We start from the raw sequence: 19330 nt of genomic DNA, 5'->3' as shown, positions 1-19330 counted from the left end.
ACTGCTTGCCCCATGCATTGGGGAAAAATGTGCCTGCTTGATGCCTGGAGGACAGGCCGGCAGACTCCTCAGGTGCCTCGGTGCCAAAGCCAATCACTCAGGGCCCTTCCCAAAAGGACACCAGCCCAGGGACCTAGAATGAGCAAGAGCAAGGCTCCGTCAGAGAGTTGTCCCTGTAGTCAGTGGTAAAGGACTTTTAGGAAAGGGAAGGGAACAGTTCTAAGTGCTTTACATTTATTATCTTTTTTAATGATCAAAGCAATCCCAAACACCAAACAAAATTATTATCCCCGTTTAAGAAATAAGGAAACTAGCTTAGAAAATTTAAGTGCCTGCCTGGCAGAAGGTCCCATTTAGAAAGCGGTTGTGCTGGTATTTGAACCCAACAATCTCTAACTCCAAAACACTGCCTGCTCTTATAATAACTGTACAAAAAGACTCACTTATTTTGTTTTGTATTTGTTTGGATTTTTTATTGTTGTAAAAATATAGATAACATTTTTTATTTTGTTTTTCCTGCTTGCGTTCCTCCACAAAGTCTGCTTCTCTGAGCACCTGGAGCTTCCTGCTCACTCTGGAGACAACTCTGATCCAGCCAAAAGCTTTCAAGTCACTTCATGGAGACAAGGGCCAGGCATCTTCCCTAGAGAAACCCTCATACAATAGAACTTTATAACAAGTATATAAATATCACCACATTTCAGATAGTTGTTGAGGTAGATTAAGACGACTGAAAATTCTGTGACACTCCCCCATTGAGATGCAGGGATCTATGTTTCCTCTCCTTGAATCTGAGTAGGCTGTGACTGCTAGACCAATAGAATCTAGTGGAAGTTGATACCGTGCTGGTTTCCAGACACTGAGAGACTGAGGCAGAGCCTCCCTGACAGTGCTGCATTAAAAATTCTTTTTCCTTTGCTTGGGTTCCAACGCCGCCCGCTCCCCACCCCCCCACCCCCCCCAGCCACCGCCACCGCCACCACCATCTCACAGTGTTGCACTAAAAATCCTGTTTCCTTTGCTGGGCTTCCACCCCGCCCACACCCCCACCCCCCCGCCCCCCACCCCTCAGCCACCACCACCACCACCACCACCTCACAGTGTTGCATTAAAAATCCTGTTTCCTTTGCTGGGCTTCCTGCCTCACAGCTTTGCACGTCAATCCTGCTTTTGCTTAGAAGTTATATGTGAACCCCATTGCGCCTGCATGGTATGATTAAGAATGTTGCTGACATAACTTGTATGAACTCATTACTTGTAAATCCCTTAAAAGTAACTTGTCTCCTATCCTTGGGGAGCAACCTTGGCGGCAGCAGCTCCAACTGATTCCTTTTCCTTTTACAAGGAAATAAAGGTGTCTTTCCTCAGCCTCTCGTACATTGGCCAATAAGGGTCATGCCGACCAAGAGCCTGGGGTTTCCACTTGGTAACAAGACTTGGAGCTTCCTCTTCTTGTCCTTGGTAACACTTACTTTGAGAGCACTGAGTTGCCCTGTAAGAAGTCCAGCCACAGCCATACTTCGGAGACCACAGGTCAGTAGTTCCAGCTAAGCTCAGCCTTCCAGCCCTCCCATCAAGGCACCAGGCCTATAAGTGAGTAAGCCATCTTGACCCTCCAGATCAGCCTAGTCACCAGCTAAACACCACTGAAGTACCTTAGTCAATGCCACATGGAGCAAAAGAATTGCCCAGCTGATATTGGCCCAAATTCTTGACCCCCAAGTTCTGAGATAAAATAAAATGGTTGTTGTTTTAAGCCACTAAACTTTAGGCCAGTTTGTTACACAGCAATAGATAACTGAAATAGTTGGAAAAATAAAGAAAAAATTCTTAATCTTGTTAACTATTTTCCTCTAGTCTTTTTACAAAATTAAAATGTACAAACACACACAAAATTTGGAGAATAGAAGGGAACTAATATTTATTGAGGTCCTAATTTCATTTGTCCCTGGCACTTTTACATGCATTATCTAGTACTCAAGATGATCCGGCCTGTATTATTATCCACATTAAAAAACAAAACCAGAAAACTCAAAGCTCAGAGAAGTTAAGTAACTTTCAGATGATCACAGAGCTCGTAAGTGGGGGAAATGAGAATTGAACCCTCACTGTGGTCTGTCCAGCTAGAAAATCCATGTTCTTGTTACCACCCCACACCCCACACCACCTCTCTTGGCCCTGACAACAGCCATCTACATTCCACTTAATATAACATGTGGTTTTATTGCTGCAAAGCCTTCAAAACCTTCCTTTTAAATGGCAGCATATTATTCCAACTACAGTCTACATGAAATAAACAAAAAAACGAACTTGTCCAAGGCAAGGTCATGGAAGCTCCATAGACACTTCCAAACTCCCTGAGGGACCGAATTACTGGACTAAAGGCTCTGAGGACCATGGTCTCAGGGGACACCTAGCATAATTGGCATAAGATAGTTTATAAAGAAAATGTTCTACGTTCTACTTTGTTGAGTAGCATCTGGGGTCTTAAAAGCTTATGAGTGGCCATCTAAGGTACTCCACTGGTCTCACCCCATCGGGAACAAGGGAGAATGAAGAAAACCAAAGATACAAGGGAAAGATTAGTCCAAGTGACTGATGGACCACAAGTACTACAGCCTCTACCAGACTGAGTCCAGCACAACTAGATGGTGCCTGGCTAACACCACGGACTACTCTGACAGGGATCACAATAGAGGGTCCTGAACAGAGCTGGAGAAAAACATAGAACAAAATTCTAACTCACAAAAATAAAAAAGACCAGACTTACTGGTCTGACAGAGACTGGAGAAACCTGAGAGTATGACCCCTGGATGCCCTTTTAGCTCAATAATGAAGTCACTCCTGAGGTTCACCCTTCAGCCAAAGATTAGACAGGCCCAGAAAACAAAATGAGACTAAATGGGCACACCAGTCCAAAGGTAAAGACAAGAAAGCAGGAGGGGACAGGAAAGCTGGTAAAGGGGAACCCAAGGTCAAGAAGGGGAGAGTGTTGACATGTCATGTCACAAAACGATACGTGTACTAATTGTTTAATGAAAAGCTAGTTTGTTCTGTAAACCTTCATCTAAAGTACAATTAAAAAAAAAATTGCTGTCTAAGTCGATTTCAACTCATAGAGACCCATAGGACAGAGTAGAGCTGCCCATAGGGTTTCCAAGGAGCAGCTGGTAGATAAGAACTACTGACCTTTCGGTTAGCCAAGCTCTTAACCACTGCACCAGCCCTAGTTTTTAGCATTTACACTCCTTCTGAATATTTTTGCACTGAAAGAATTCTGAAAACAACTTGCGTCATGTCATCATGGAGTAGAAGATCCAGCAGGAGGGGTGGCTGTTCTTGGGGTTTCTTTGGTGTCACCAGGAATTGCATATACACAACCCCTCCTCCAGCTCACTCCCCATCAACCTGTCCCCTCCCCAGCTATGGCTGCCTTAACGAGCCTGGGTACACAGTCACCTACAGAGAGTGTCCTGGCTTTGTAGTATCATGGGGCAGAGTGAAGAAGGTGGAGAAAAACTCTCGCCATCCAGGCCAGATGAGCTAATCACCTCTTAACAACTTAGTGCAGACCTCATCAACCTTAAACAGCTTGGGCAGGTGGAAAAATTAAGATTGTCTCAGAATTCTTGTTTTGAATAGATTATAAATTCTCTCATCTCAAGAGGGCAAGGTGAAAGGTTTGTAAATCTTGTTAAAATTTTAGCCTTTTATCCTGAGGGTGATGGGTAGCCATTTAATGGTTTTAAACAGAGGAACTGTGGCCTGATCAGATTTTTTCATCTAGAAACAACAGCCTGGATTGGAGGGCAGTTGTAGGATTTGGTGATCAGAGGGTGAGGGAAAGTGAGGCCTCAGGACAGCTGGGTGGGTCATGTCCTTCAGGCTATGGGAAGATGAAGGAGGGAGGAGCTGTGGATGCCTGAGCGCAGGCCTGGGGCCAGTGGTGACTTGGGGCAGGCAAGCAGGCAGGCTTCCAAAGCCTCAGTCCCCACCCCTTGCCCCCCGGGGCTCCTGATGGCTGGCAACTTGGTCATTTGGGCTCAAGGGGGTGGGCACCATAGGCCAAGCCAGTCCAGGGGATTGGAGGGTTCTGGGAAGTCACACAGAGGACAGTTAGCAGTCCTGGGGCTGTGAGGCCCATGAGACTGCTAACTCCTTCCTTCCTGCATATGGGGCTTGGGACCATCCCATCATCAGGGGCTGTTTGAGCTGGAGGTCATCAAGGCCCTGGAGCTTTTCAATTCTACGATGTGTACCACCCCAGGTATGAACTCCCAAAGCAGGTGCCAAAATGATGTACCATAGGCCAGGATTCGTGGTTTAACAGGGGTTGAAAGACCTAGGTGAACCTGGGGGAGGCAGAGTTTAGTCTCAGTGGTGGGCACCTGGGAAGGCTTAGAAGGTGATGCATTTTCCTCGGGGCCCTAAAGCACAGGTTGACTTTCACAGGTGAATAGGAGGGGGCAGGGCATTCCAGGAAAGGGAAGAGCTTGTGCAAAGATCCAGACACGGGAAAATACCAGGCATGCAGCAGCCTAGGGAGATTTGCAGTGGCATGATGCTGTCAAGATACAAGGAGATACAATTGTTTGTATTGCCTAGATTCATGCAACTGTGAGAATGTGAACAACAATCCACCATTTGCCAGGTAGACATCATCATCTTCAGTGACTCAGATGGAAATCCCCTGATGACATCATCCAGGTAAAATGCTAGAAAGCTCAGCTCCTAATTTTCCCAGTCCCCACCCCCAAATAGCAACTTTTCAGGGCCTTCGGATGTTCATTTTGTGTACCAGCTTCATCTCTTCTGGCATTTTATTTTCCTACCTGTATTTTTCTTTTTGCCTTTTTCCTATATTGCTTTTAGCCTTTAAGAAAGGAGACAAGGTATATGTAAAAATAAACCTACAAAATGCTAAAAGTATCATGTTATCTTTAAAAACAATCTAGTAGGATTGGCGGAGTAGTCATATGCATCCAGTGATACCTCTGACAACAAAGACCAGAAAAAAACAGTGAAAAAATTATATTTATGAAAAGCTAGGAGCCCTGAACATCAAAGGCAAAGTTAGAAAACAGACTGAGCAGCAGGGGGAGGGAGAGATGGTTAAGAAGCAGAGAGGAGTTCCCAGACCTGAATCGCTGGGAACCCTCAGGCACCATTCCTGGGAGCGACTGGGGCAGGCTGGTGATAGTGTTTGGCTGCAGTTTCCTCAGGGAGAAACAGCCAGTGCACAGCCTATTCACACCTCTGGAACCAGAGAAGAACAGCACTTTCAGCAAAAGCTAAGTACTTGCATATATTTTACTGTGCTCCCAGTCCCGAAGCCAGCTTTGGTGGCTGTTGATTTCCCTGGGCCTGAGATATGTCCTGCTGAGCATTTTGAGCCATTCTTCTGGCCTTGGAGAAGGAATAAATTCACAATTGGCAGAAAAGATAATCTGCCAGCTCTACTAACCTGGGAAGCTCAGGAAAGAAGCAGCTCCTGTCCAGGCATGAACGGTCTGTCGACTTTGAATACGTTTCCCCTGTGCGTGGACTTGTTTGGGCCTATTTCAGGAGAATAGGCACTTGTTGGCAGACAGGAACTGTTTCAGCTGTGCAGTGGAGAGGTGGGTGCTTGATGTTTAACACCGCTTTGCCTATTAAACATGGTCCTCATGTACCCACATCAGGGGCCTAAGGACTAGTGGCTCCACTCAGGTCACCCAGCCACCCACAACAGGGGTATCTCCTAGTCCTTACAACCAAAAGCATTAGGTGCCCATGGTCAATCTGCAAAAACCCACTCACGTCTGCACTCTAGAGAACAGGGACATGCTTTCCTTACAGACACTTGGAAGACAGTTGTCAGCTCCCTGCTACAACGAGATACTGGTACCTACACCAAACAACCCTGCCCCTCTAAGACTGTAGGACACAGCCTATACCACACACTTGATGACCAACTACCTGGACACCTGAGCTGAATCCACATAAGAAAAGTGAATGGACTCCTAGGCTGTTATACCTGATAACAGCTCTAGCCATCTGGAGACAGGATGTTAGAGCTTCAAAGACGAAAATAATCACGCTAGCTCACTCAAGCAACCCATTTGGGCATATCAAAACAAAACAAAGCAAGAAGCTAGGATACAGTAAATAAACATAAACTAAAACAATAACTTATAGATGGCTCAGAGGCAACAGTCAATATCAAATCACATAAAGAAGCAGACCATGATTGCTTCAACAAGCTCTCAAAACAAAGAATCAAGAGATCTTCTGGATGAAGGTGCGTTTCTGGAATTACTGGATGCAGAATACAAAAGATTAATATACAGAACTCTTTAAGACATCAGGAAGGAGATCAGGCAATACACAGAACAAGCCAAGGAACACACAGATAAAGCAGTTGAAGAAATTAAAAAGGTTATTCAAGAACATAATGAAAAATTTAATAAGCTGCAAGAAACCATAGACAGCAATCAGAAATTCAGAAGATTAACAATAAAATTACAGAATTAGATAACTCAATAGAAAGTCAGAGGAGCAGAATTGAGTAAGTGGAAGGCAGAATTGGTGAGACTGAAGACAAAGCACTTGGCACCAATATATTTGAAGAAAAATCAGATAAAAGAATTAAAAAAAATGAAGAAACCTTAAGAATCATGTGGCACTCTACCAAGAGAAATAACCTACGAGTGGTTGGAGAACCAGAACAGGGAGGGATAACAGAAAATACAGAGAGAATTGTCGAATATTCGTTTGCAGAAAATTTCTCTGATATCGTGAAAGACGAGAAGATATCTATCCAAGATGCTCATCAAGCTCCACATAACGTAGATCTTAAAAGAAAGTCACCAAGACGTATTATATCAAACTTGCCAAAACCAAACATAAGGAGAGGATTTTAAGAGCAGCTAGGGATAAACAAAAAGTCACCTACAATGGAGAGTCAATAAGAATAAGCTCGGACAACTCGGCAGAAACCATGCAGGAAAGAAGGCAATGGAATGACTTATATGAAGCATTGAAGGAAAAAAATTGCCAACCAAGAATCATATATACAGCAAAACTCTCTCTCAAATATGAAGGTGAAATTAGGACATCTCCAGATAAATAGAAGTTTAGAGAATTAGTAAAAACCAAACCAAAACTACAGGAAATACTAAAGGGAGTTCTCTGGTTATAAAATCAATAAAATCAGGTATCAACCCAAGACTAAAACACCAGAGAGAGCAATCAGATGTCAACCCAGATAGGGAAACCACAAAAAGAAATCAAGATAAAAAACCTCGAAACAGGGAAATAGCGATGTCATTATGTAAAAGACAACTTTAAAACAATAAAGAGGGACTAAGAAATGCAGTCATAGATCTTTCATATGGAAAGAAAGACAAGGTGATATAAAGAAATAAAAGTTAGGTTTAAACTTAGAAAAATAGGGGTAAATATTAAGGTAACCACAAAGGAGACTAACAATCCTACTCATCAAAATAAAATACAAGAAAAAAATAGAGACTCGGCAGAAACAAAATCAACAACATTGAATAAGAGGAAAAGACAATATATAAACTACTCAGCACAAAAAATTAAGTGTGAAAAAGAAACTGTCAACAACACACAAATAAAGACATCAAAATGACAGCACTAAACTCATACTTATCCATAATTACACTGAATGTAAATGGTCTAAATGCACCAATAAAGAGACAGAGAGTGCCAGAATGGATTAAAAAACACGATCCATCTATATGCTGCTTACAAGAGACACACCTTAGACTTAGAGACACAGACTAAAAATCAAAGGATGGAAAAAATATATCAAGCAAACAACAATCTAAAAAGAGCAGAAATGGCAATATTAATTTCTGACAAAATAGACTTTAGAGTTAAATCCACCACAAAGGATAAGGAAGGACACTATATAATGATTAAAGGGGCATTATACCAGGAGGATATAACCATATTAAATATTTATGCACCCAATGACAAAGATGCAAGATACATAAAACAAACTCTAACAGCATTGAAAAGTGAGATAGACAGTTCCACAATTATACCAGGAGAGTTCAACACACCACTTTTGGAGAAGGACAGAACATCCAGAAAGAAGCTGAATAAAGACACAGAAGATCTAAATGCCACAATCAACCAACTTGAACCTCATAGGCATATACAGAACACTCCACCTAACAGCAGACAAGTATATTTTCTTTTCCAAAGCTCATGGAACATTCTGTAGAATAGACCACGTATTAAACCATAAAGCAAGCCTTAGCAGAATCCAAAACATCAAAATATTACGAAGTATCTTCTCTGACCATAAGGCCATAAAGGTAGAAATCAATAACAGAAAAAGCAGGGAAAAGAAATCAAACACATGTAAACTGAACAATACCCTGCTCAAAAACGACTGGGTTGCAGAAGACATCAAGGATGGAATAAAGAAATTCATAGGATCCAAAGAGAATGGACACAGCTAAAGCAGTGATCAGAGGTCACTTTATATCAATAAATGTAGGCATACATAAAGAAGAAAGGGCCAAAATCAAAGAATTATCCCTACAACTTGAACAAGTAGGAAGAGAGCAACAAAAGAAACCATCAGGCACCAGAAGAAAGCAAATAATAAAAATGAGAGCAGAACTAAATGAAATAGAAATCAGAAAAACAACTGAAAGAGCTAACAAGACCAAAAGCTGGTTCTTTGAAAAAAATTAACAAAATTGATAAACTACTGGCCAAACTGACAAAAGAAAAACAGGAGAGGAAGCAAATAACCCAAACAAGAAATGAGAGGGGCAATATTACCACAGACCCAATTGAAATTAATAGAATCATATCAGATTACTACGAAAAGTTGTACTCCAAGAAATTTGAAAACCTAGAAGAAATGGATGAATTTCTAGATACACACTAGCTACCTAAGCTAACACAGAGGTAAAAAAAAAAAAAAAAAAAAATCAACAGATGAGATTTAACAGGTAATCAAAAAACTCCCAACAACAACAAAAAAAGCCCTGGCCCGGACAGCTTCACTGCAACTTCTACCAAACGTTCAGAGAAGAGTTAACACCACTACTACTAAAGGTATTTCAGAGCATAGAGAAGGATGGAATACTACCAAACTCATTCTATGAAGCCAGAGTATCCCTGATGCCAAAACCAGCTAAAGACACCACAAAAAAAGAAAATTACAGACCTATATCCCTCATGAACCTAGACGTAAAAATCCTCAACAAAACTCTAGCCTATAGAATTCAACAACGTATCAAAAAAATAATTCACCATGACCAAGTGGGATTCATACCACGTATCCAGGGATGGTTCAACATTAGAAAAACAAGTAATGTAATCCATCATATTAATAAAATAAAAGGCAAGAACCACATGACCTCATCAATTGATGCAGAAAAGGCATTTGACAAAGTTCAACACATATTCATGATAAGAACTCTCAGCAAAATTGGAATAGAAGGAAAATTCCTCAACATAATAAGGCATTTATACAAACCCAATGGCCAACATCATCCTAAATGAAGAGAGTCTGAAACCATTCCCCTTGAGACTGGGAACCAGACAAGGATGCCCTTTATCACCACTCTTACACAATATTGTGCTGGAGGTCCTAGCCAGAGCAAGATAAAGAAATAAAGGGCATCCAGACTGATAAGGAAGAAGAAAAAGTATCTCTATTTGCAGATGACATGATCTTATACACAGAAAACCCTAAAGAATCCTCAAAAAAAAAAAAAAAAACTACTGAAACTAATAGAAGAGTTCAGCAGAGTATCAGGATACAAAATAAACATACAAAAATCAGTTGGATTCCTCTATACCAACAAAAAGAACATCAAAGAGGAAACCACCAAATCAATACCATTTACAGTAGTCCCCATGAAGATAAAATAGTTAGGAATAAATGTAACAAGAGATGTAAAAGACCTAAACAAAGAAAACTACAAGACACTACTGCAAGAAACCAAAAGGGACCTACATAAGTGGAAGAACATACCTTGCTCATGGATAGGAAGACATAACATTATAAAAATGGCTATTCTACCAAAAGTGATCTATAGATACAACGCAATTCTGATCCAAATTCCAACAACATTTTTTCATGAGATGGACAAACAAATCACCAACTTCATATAGAAGGTCAAGAGGCCCTGGATAAGTAAAGCATTACTGAAAAAGAAGAACAAAATGGGAGGCCTCACTCTAACTGATTTTAGAACATATTATACTGCCACAATAGTCAAAACAGCCTGGTGCTGGTACAACAACAGATACATAGGCCAATAGAACAGAATTGAGAATCTAGACATAAATCCACACACATATGAGCAGCTGATATTTGACAAAGGCCCAAAGTCGGTTTAATGGGGAAAGGACAGTCTCTTTAACAAACAGTGCTGGCATAACTGGATATCCATCTGCAAAAAAATGAAACAAGACCCATACCTCACTCCATGTACAAAAACTAACTCAAAATGGATCAAAAACCTAAATATAAATCTAAAATGATAAAGATCATGGAAGAAAAATAGGGACAATGCTAGGAGCCCTAATACATGGCATAAACAGTATATGAAACATTACTAACGATGCAGAGGAGCAACTAGAAAACTGGGAGCTCCTAAAAATCAAACGCTTATGCTCTTCCAAAGACTTCACCAAAGAAGTCAAAAGATTACCTAGAGACTGGGAAAAAGTTTTTAACTATGACATTTCCAATCAGCATCTGATCTCTAAAATCTACATGATACTGCAAAAACCCAACTACAAAAAGACAAATAACCCAATTAAAAAATGGGCAAAGGATATGAACAGGCACTTCACTAAAGAAGACATTCAGGTAGCTAACAGATACATGAGGAAATGCTCATGATCATTAGCCATTACAGAAATGCAAATCAAAACTATGATGAGATTCCATCTCACTCCAACAAGGCTGGCATTAATCCAAAAAACCAAAATAAATATTGGAGAGGTTATGGAGAGACCAGAACACTTCTACACTGCTGGTGGGAATGTAAAATGGTACAACCACTTTGGAACTCAATTTGCCACTTTCTTAAAAAGCTAGAAATAGAACTACCAGACCATCCAGCAATCCCACTCCTTGGAATATATCCTAGAGAAATAAGAGCCTTTACATGAACAGATACATGCACACCCATGTTCATTGCAGCACTGTTTACAATAGTAAAAAGATGGAAGCAACCAAGGTGCCCATCAACAGATGAATGGATAAATTATGGTGTATTCACACAATGGAATACTATGCATCCATAAAGAACAATGATGAACCTGTAAAACATTTCATAACATGGAGGAATCTGGAAGGCTTTATGCTGAGTGAAATCAGCCAGTTGCAAAAGGACAAATATTGTATGAGATCACTATTATAAGAACTTGAAAAATAAACAGAGAAGAAAATATTCTTTGATGGTTACGAGAGTGGGGAGAGAGGGGTTTTCACTAATTAGAGAGTAGATAAGAACTATTTTAGGTGAAGGGAAACACAACACACAATACAGGAGAGGTCAGCACAATTGGACTAAACCAAAAGCAAAGAAAACGTTCTGCATCCCATTTTGGAGAGTGGAGTCTGGGGTCTTAAATGCTAACAAGCAGTCATCTAAGATGCATCACTGGGTCTCAACCCACCTGGAGCAAAGGAAAATGAAGAACACCAAGAGACAGAAAGGGCCAGATAAAGCAGAGGCTACACCAGCCTGAGACCAGAAGAACTAAATGGTACCCAGCTACAACAGATGACTGCCCTGACAGGGAACACAACAGAGAACCCCTGAAGGAGTAGGAGAGCAGTGGGATGCAGACCTCAAATTCTTGTAAAAAGAGCAGACTTAATGGTCTGACTGAGACTAGAAGGACCCCGGTGGTCGTGGTCCCCAGACTTTCTGTTAGCCTAAGACAGGAACCACTCCCAAAGCCAACTCTTCAGACAGGGATTGGACTGGACTATGGGATAGAAAATGATACTGGTGAAGAGTGAGCTTCTTGAAGCACGTAGACACATGAGACTATGTTGGCAGCTCCTGCCTGGAGGGGAGATGAGAGGGTAGAGGGGGTCAGAAGTTGGCCGAATGGACATGAAAATAGATAGTGGAGGGAAGGAGTGTGCTGTCTCATTTCAGGGAGAGTAACTAGGAGTAATATAAACCAACCCAGTGCCGTCAAGTCGATATAGCAAGGCGTATATAAATTTTTGTATGAGGGACTGATTTGATTTGTAAACTTTTACTTAAAGCACTATAAAAATTAAAAAAAAAAAAATCCACTAAAACTTCAGAGAGGCCAACAGTGCCCATGAATTTCACAGATGAAGGTAGGCAGCAGAGCAGGCAGGGCCCTGCAGAGGACCTGGCAGGTAAATCCACAACCCTGAATAAAGTGCAGGAAGGAACAAGCCTGGAACTGGAGATCGGGGCGGGGTGGGGTGGGCAGATGAGGGAGGTGGGCTTTGAGATTTATTAGACTGAAAGCACAGGAAGTCCTCAGGGACTTCAGGGGGTTAAAGTAGACCTGCCTGCAGAGAGTCAGCTTTAACAGAGGCTGGCCAGGTAAACCCAGATGGTGGGTAATTTTCATGTGTCATGTTCAAGGGTTAGATGAGGATATTTGCATCTTCGCATTTTCCACGCCCAGGAAATGAGATTCCCTTTATGCAGGGCAGAGTCTCTGGGTGGTACAATTGGTTAATAAGCTTGGCTGCTAACCAAAAGGTCAGAGATTCAAGTCCACCCAGAGGTGCCTCCGAAGAAAGGCCTGGTGGCCTACTTCTGAAAAATCAGCCACTGAAGGCCCTCTGCAACAGCCGTATTCTGACACAGATGGGGTCATAACGAGTCAGGATTGACTTGATGGTAACTGGTTAACTGCTTTGTATAAAAATCCAAACCCACTGTCATCAAGTCAATTTCCAACTCATAGACTGTACTGGACAGAGTAGGACTGTCCCATAGGGTTTCCCAGGCTGAAATCTTTACAGAAGCAGACTGCCACACCTTACTCCCATAGATCAGCTGATGGGTTTGAACCACCAATCTTTTGGTTAGCAGCCAAGTGCTTAGCCACTGCACCACCAAGGCTTCTTCGTTGTCAGGTGAAAAACCCCGGGTATTGCTCAGCGTGACTTGTTACAACCAATAAACAAGAGGCAAAGGTGGGCGATCAGAAAGACACCATTATTTCACTGTACAAGGAAAGGAGCAGTTGGGGCTGTTGCCTCCAAGACTGCTCACAGGCAGCTTGGGGAGGTGGACCTCTACGGAGAGAAGGCAAGGAAATGTAAATTCATCATGAATATTCAGGATTGACCTTCACACAGGCACTAAGAGCTTGGGGATGACTATGCATTTTCTTTAGACAAGGGTTCTATTCCTCAGGATGGAGAAAGAGGTTGATTTTGATTTCATTAGGATGTTAAGTCTCCACCCAGAGGTGGGTTGAGGACATCTATGGTCTGTTCTGTGGTTATCTTGTCAGGACCATTTCAGAAGAAAGTACAGCTTATTCTGCTTGGTGTAGGAGGATAAGCCAGAGCAGGTATCTCTTAGAAGTAATGGGCTTTGAGGTTGCCTGCCTCACTTTGGTTTGTATAAGGCACCTTGGGAAATGTGAGAGGGCAATGTCTTGAAGCAGTTGCACATTTGCTGAGTTTTAGGGATCAGGGTGGGGGGTAGGTTAAAATCTGAGCTTCTGTTACTGTAATAAGGTTCTTGCCTCTCACTGGTCAAGAATGAGCAGGTAAGGCACGTAGTTTTCCACACGACCAAAGCTTTATTGAAGAGGCTTGCAAGCAGAGACAAGGAGGGCCTAGAGCAACGCTTACCCTCTTCTCACAGAACAAAAAGACAGGCCTGAGTTTTTAAAAGTTCTTGGGCGGGAAAAGATTCATGTTTATTCATAGGCACAGGCGGGGATATGTTAACTAAGGTGCACACATAGCAGCTTTCCAAGATGGCTCCTGTCCTGGAGGCCTCTGGGATTCGTAGTAGGACTTATTATGGGGTGTCACGCCTGTGCAGTCTCCCACTCTCCGGGTTCAATTCCCCGGCTGGGTCAGTAGCCCCTCACTGCCCCTGGTGGAAGGTCACACAGCAGTCACAGGTGGATGTTCTGCGCATGTCCCTGGGCCTGGTTTTCTCCAGCTGCTTCTGAAAGGCAACTTTAAAGAAGTTTGTGGGCTATTTTTAGATACCCTGCCCCATTGTTCTGGGGAATGGCTTTGTTTCTGAACTCTGGCCTATTTCTTGCTACTTTGTTTGCAGATGTGGGGGCCCCTCTGTTGCTTGTCTTATCAATTCTCTAGGTTCCACACTCAACTCCCTATTACCTCCCTGATAGTATATTTCTCTTACTTGTTTCTCCTCTAACCACACTAAGACAGGGAGCAAAGGCCCTGAGATAAGAGGGTGCCTGTTTGAGAAATAGTGAAGAGACTGGTGTGGTTAGAGGAGAAGCAAGTAAAAGAGAAATAGACTATAACAGAGGTAATAGGGGGTTGAGTGACCTAGAGACTTCAAAAGACAAGGAACAGAGGGCCCCCCAAATCTGCAAACAAAGTAATAAGAAATAGACCAGGGTGCAGAAACAAAGCCATTCCCGAGAACGATGGGGCAGGGTATCTAAAAATAGTCCACAAACTTCTTTAAAGTTGCCTTTCAGAAGCAGCTGGAGAAAACCAGGCCCAGGGACATGCGCAGAACATCCACCTGTGACTGCTGTGTGACCTTCCACCAGGGGCAGTGAGGGGCTACTGACCCAGCCGGGGAATTGAACCCGGAGAGTGGGAGACTGCACAGGCGTGACACCCCATAATAAGTCCTACTACGAATCCCAGAGGCCTCCAGGACAGGAGCCATCTTGGAAAGCTGCTATGTGTGCACCTTAGTTAACATATCCCCGCCTGTGCCTATGAATAAACATGAATCTTTTCCCACTCAAAACTTTTAAAAACTCAGGCCTGTCTTTTTGTTCTGTGAGAAGAGGGTAAGCGTTGCTCTAGGCCCTCCTTGTCTCTGCTTGCAAGCCTCTTCAATAAAGCTTTGCTCATGTGGAAAACTACGTGCCTTACCTGCTCATTCTTGACCAGTGAGAGGCAAGAGCCTTATTCAGGTAACAACAGCAGTCTCTTCGCTATTTCTCAGTCACCCTCCGATCTCAGGGCCTTTGCTCCCTGTCTCACTTCCTTACCATGGAAGGGCAGGGTAGAGTACGGGAAGAGGTGCATCACCGCTAAGAACCTCTGATTAACTGTGATTTTACTGAGAATTTACAACCCGCATTGAGCTGTGTTTAGACTCGGATTCAATACATAATATATCATATGGTATCTTATTGATCTGTATACATTTATAATTGTTTACGAAGACATGACATGCACTTTGTTCCTCTAGGGCCAAGACCTACAGATCCTGTAAGGAGGAAATGTACCAGCAACAGGGCAAGCCCAGGCAGCCTCTCAAACATTTTCAAGTTTCAATCTTTTTGACATTCCTCAGGCTGCGCTACCCATTGCATGGAGAGGCCATGCCTGAGGCCAGGGAGGGGTTGGGGAGCAGACCCAAGAATTACACTGTCTAGGATTATCTCCATGTGGAGGTTGGGCTGCTGTCATCAACAAGCTTTCTTCTTCTCTGTAAACATTTGGCAAGAAGGTGATGAATGATCACCTGAGGTAATCCTTGCCTCTTCCCTCAAACCCCTGACTGTAGTGTAGGCCTATAAGTCTAGTACTATTTGGGCCCCAGAGGAAGAGAAACTCCCTAGCTCCCAAAAAGGCTGAGTAGGATAGCAGGTAGTGGCAAGGTACTCAGGGAGGAGCCACAGTGTCACTAGGCAATAGCGGACTTTGTATTGGCCATTTTGATGGATGGTCTAGCATGAAGAGTATAAACTAAATACCCAGAGCATTTGAGGGCAGAGCCCAAGATACCAAGCTATTTCATATTTAGTAGCTATAAATAAAAAGCATGAACCTTATATTTCTTTTATTTTTAATTGCCAACAAATGTCTAGTGATTGTCTACTATGTGCCAGACACTCAGAAGGCATTGAAAACCCCAGTAATGAATAAGTGGCAGGGCCTAAGGGGACAGATAAAATACATTGTTACCAAAAAAAGACCCATATAATTATAAATCATGATATATTCCATCATCATCATCAAAATAAACACCAAACCCACTGCTGTTGAGTCAATTCCAACTCATGGCGACCCCATGTGTTACACAGTAGAACTGCTCCATAGGGTTATCTTAGCTATAATCTTTACGGAAACAGATCACCAGGCCATTCTTTCGCAGTGCCGCTGGATGAATTCGAACCACCACCCTTTAGGTTAGTAGCACAAACTGCGTCACCCAGGAAGCAATTATCATAACAGCTAACATAAATTAGGTTTACTATGTGCCAGACGCTGAGTTGAGAGCCCTTAAATTCATTCCCTCGTTTAATCCTCACAACTTTACCAGGCAGGTACGTTTCCCATCCCCACTTTACAGATGAAAAAACTTGAGGCAGAGTTGACTCCTGAGAGCAAGCACTTGACCATGAAGAGCAGAGTGCTCCAAGAGAAAGTACTTGCCTTCCACTGGACATGAGGGAAGGTCTCTCTGCACTCCCTACATTCTCAGCCTTGCCCTGCTTTTTCAGCCCAAGGAGGAGAAGGACAGTACCATTAACCCATTGACCTGATAACCAGGACTGGGGTGGCTCTGAATCAGAAGCAGAAAATGCTAATTTCCGATCTACTTTTTCGGTCACAAAGTAGGATCAGGAATGGAGCTGGGTTCAGGAGGATAATTGTGTCTTGCCAAAATAATTATATCCTTTGCACTCTGTGATCAAAATGATTGAGTCAGAAGGCCTTGCTTTGTGCCAGAGTTATTTGACTGGCTGCCAAAGAACTGAACCTGGTTCAGAGCCAAGTCAGTGTCCTGGGGTTCAGCTGCCTGGGAAGCCTGACTCCCAATAGTCCCAACTCATAGAAGGCTGAAGTACATAACCAGAAAACAAACAAAAACAAATCCATTGCCATCAAGTTGATTCCAATATTGCGAAAGGAGGTGGCACAGCTGGGTGAGGAGGCTTGCCATTAGTTACCGAAGGACTACCACCAACTGTTAACTGGCACATATCTTAGGTATGTGTGACAGAAGGAGAACGTGCATTCCCCTGTTACCACGGAAAGTTGGGAACTAAAGCTAATGGGCGTATTTTATATTTTACAAACATCAAACTCCCGTGTGCTATAGGCTGTATGTTCAACATCATCCTACCTTCAAGAGCTTTCAAGGTGCTATAATCGTGTGGACTTATGTGTCTGCTTCCAGCTACCAGTAAGCTCTATAAGGGTAGGGAAACCCTGGTGACGTAGTGGTTAAGTGCTACAGCTGTTACTCAAGAGGTCGGCAGTTCAAATCCGCCAGGTGCTCCCTGGAAACTCTATCGGGCGGTTCTACTCTGTCCTATAGGGTCACTAAGAGTCGGAATCGACTCAACGGCAGTGGGTTTGGTTTTTGGTTTATGTGTCTGCTTCCAGCTACCAGTAAGCTCTGTAAGGGTAGGGCCTATATCTGATTTGGTTATCTTTATATTCTTAACTCCCTAACATAGGTCCTGGCATATAGTAAAAAACAAAACAGTTGCCTTCAAATACATTCCCACTCATGGTGACCCCGTGTGTTTCAGAGTAGAACTGAGCTTTATAGGGTTTTCAATGGCTGTGATCTTTCAGAAGTAGATTATCAACCAGGCCTGTCTTCTGAGACACCCCTGGGTGGATTTGAACTGCTAACATTTTGGTTACTAGTTGAGTGCTTAATCATTTGTGCCACCCAGGGACCCCTGGCATATAGTAGGTGTTCATTAAATGCTTTTTATGTGTGTATGTGTAAATGAATGGGTGAAAGTGGATAAGCAGTAAACAAGTCATGGCAATCACAGGAAGGCATCAAATTCCAACTGGGCAAAGACTCTCAGGCTTTCAAGGTCGGGAAACCAAACTGCCTGTAGGAAAAGTCCGAAGAAGCTCCCCAGAAGGGGTGACCTGTAAATAGTTGCTCCCTAGTTGGGTTTTTTTTTGTTTGTTTGTTTGTTTAGTTGGAAAAAAATGGGAAACCCTGGTGGCATAGTGGTTACGTGCTACGGCTGCTAACCAAGAGGTCGGCAGTTCGAATCTGCCAGGCGCTCCTTGGAAACTCTCTGGGGCAGTTCTACTCTGTCCTATAGGGTCTCTCTGAGTTGGAATTGACTCGACGGCATTGGGTTTGGTTTGGTTTGGTTAGTGGAAAAAGGTCTTTGGGACAGTCCAGGCAGTAGCATAGTCTGCCTCACAGATGTTAGAGAGGAAGCCACAAATGAAAGAATTCCAGCCGCCCATTTCCTGGCGAGCTCTGTTCGGCCAGCATGAGCAGCATTCCTCCGAGCTGAGCATGAGTGGAATTTTCAGCCTAGGTGGCAGAATGGAACTTGAAACAAACAGCTCAGCAGAAAAGAGCCCAGGGACAATGGGGCTGGACCTGACTCCCCTTTGCCAGCTCTCGAGTTCATGGAATATTGGAGCTCAGCAGGGCTTTGCCTAGGGAAACGAAATGTTTTTTCGATTGTACCATTCCAGAGGACCCAAGAGAAATTCCCATGTTTAGACAGCATTAGCAACCTTTGAAGATGGGCTGAAATACGTGGAAAGTCTGGGTCCTTACTGCTATTCAACTGTTCTATCTTGTCCTGCTCCTTTGCCATGGATTCTAGCAAGGACAAGCGAAGGTCTGTTTTGCTTTAAAGATGGGGAAGGCCTGAACACTAAAACAGAGGGTTAAAGGGGAAGACACTTTCATCAAGAGAGGGTTGGAGGACGCTTCAGAGATGGGAGTTCTGGGGGCAGGGGGGTGGTGATGGCAGGATTCAGGGCTCTGTGTAACTGACTTGGGACAGGGTGATAGGGGAGGTTTAAGAGGAGCGTCTGGTGGGGATGGGATGCTGTTAGTTTTAGGGTGGTGGATTCAAGGAATAAGGAGCCAGCTTCATGGAGAAGAATGCCACAGCCACAAAGGTACTGGTCTATGTGCTGACCTGACCTGAATCTTTTATACAGTCAAGTTCTTGGAGAATGCCACCGACCACACTGAAAAATGAAGGACATTTTGCAGTGTCAGCCCTCAAGTGCTGTTCTTTCTCTGCATTTTCCCAGGTCATTAATTCCTTCTGGGCACCGTTGTATTGATGGAGACCCAAGAAAAGGAGGACTGCATTCCAGTTGTTTGATTCCACATTTTGTCTTCTAGATTATAAGGCAGTTGAAAGC

This window comes from Loxodonta africana, chromosome 26 (genome assembly GCF_030014295.1).
Source record: "Loxodonta africana isolate mLoxAfr1 chromosome 26, mLoxAfr1.hap2, whole genome shotgun sequence".
Taxonomy (NCBI): Eukaryota; Metazoa; Chordata; class Mammalia; order Proboscidea; family Elephantidae; genus Loxodonta; species Loxodonta africana.
This window is presented reverse-complemented; position numbering follows the sequence as displayed.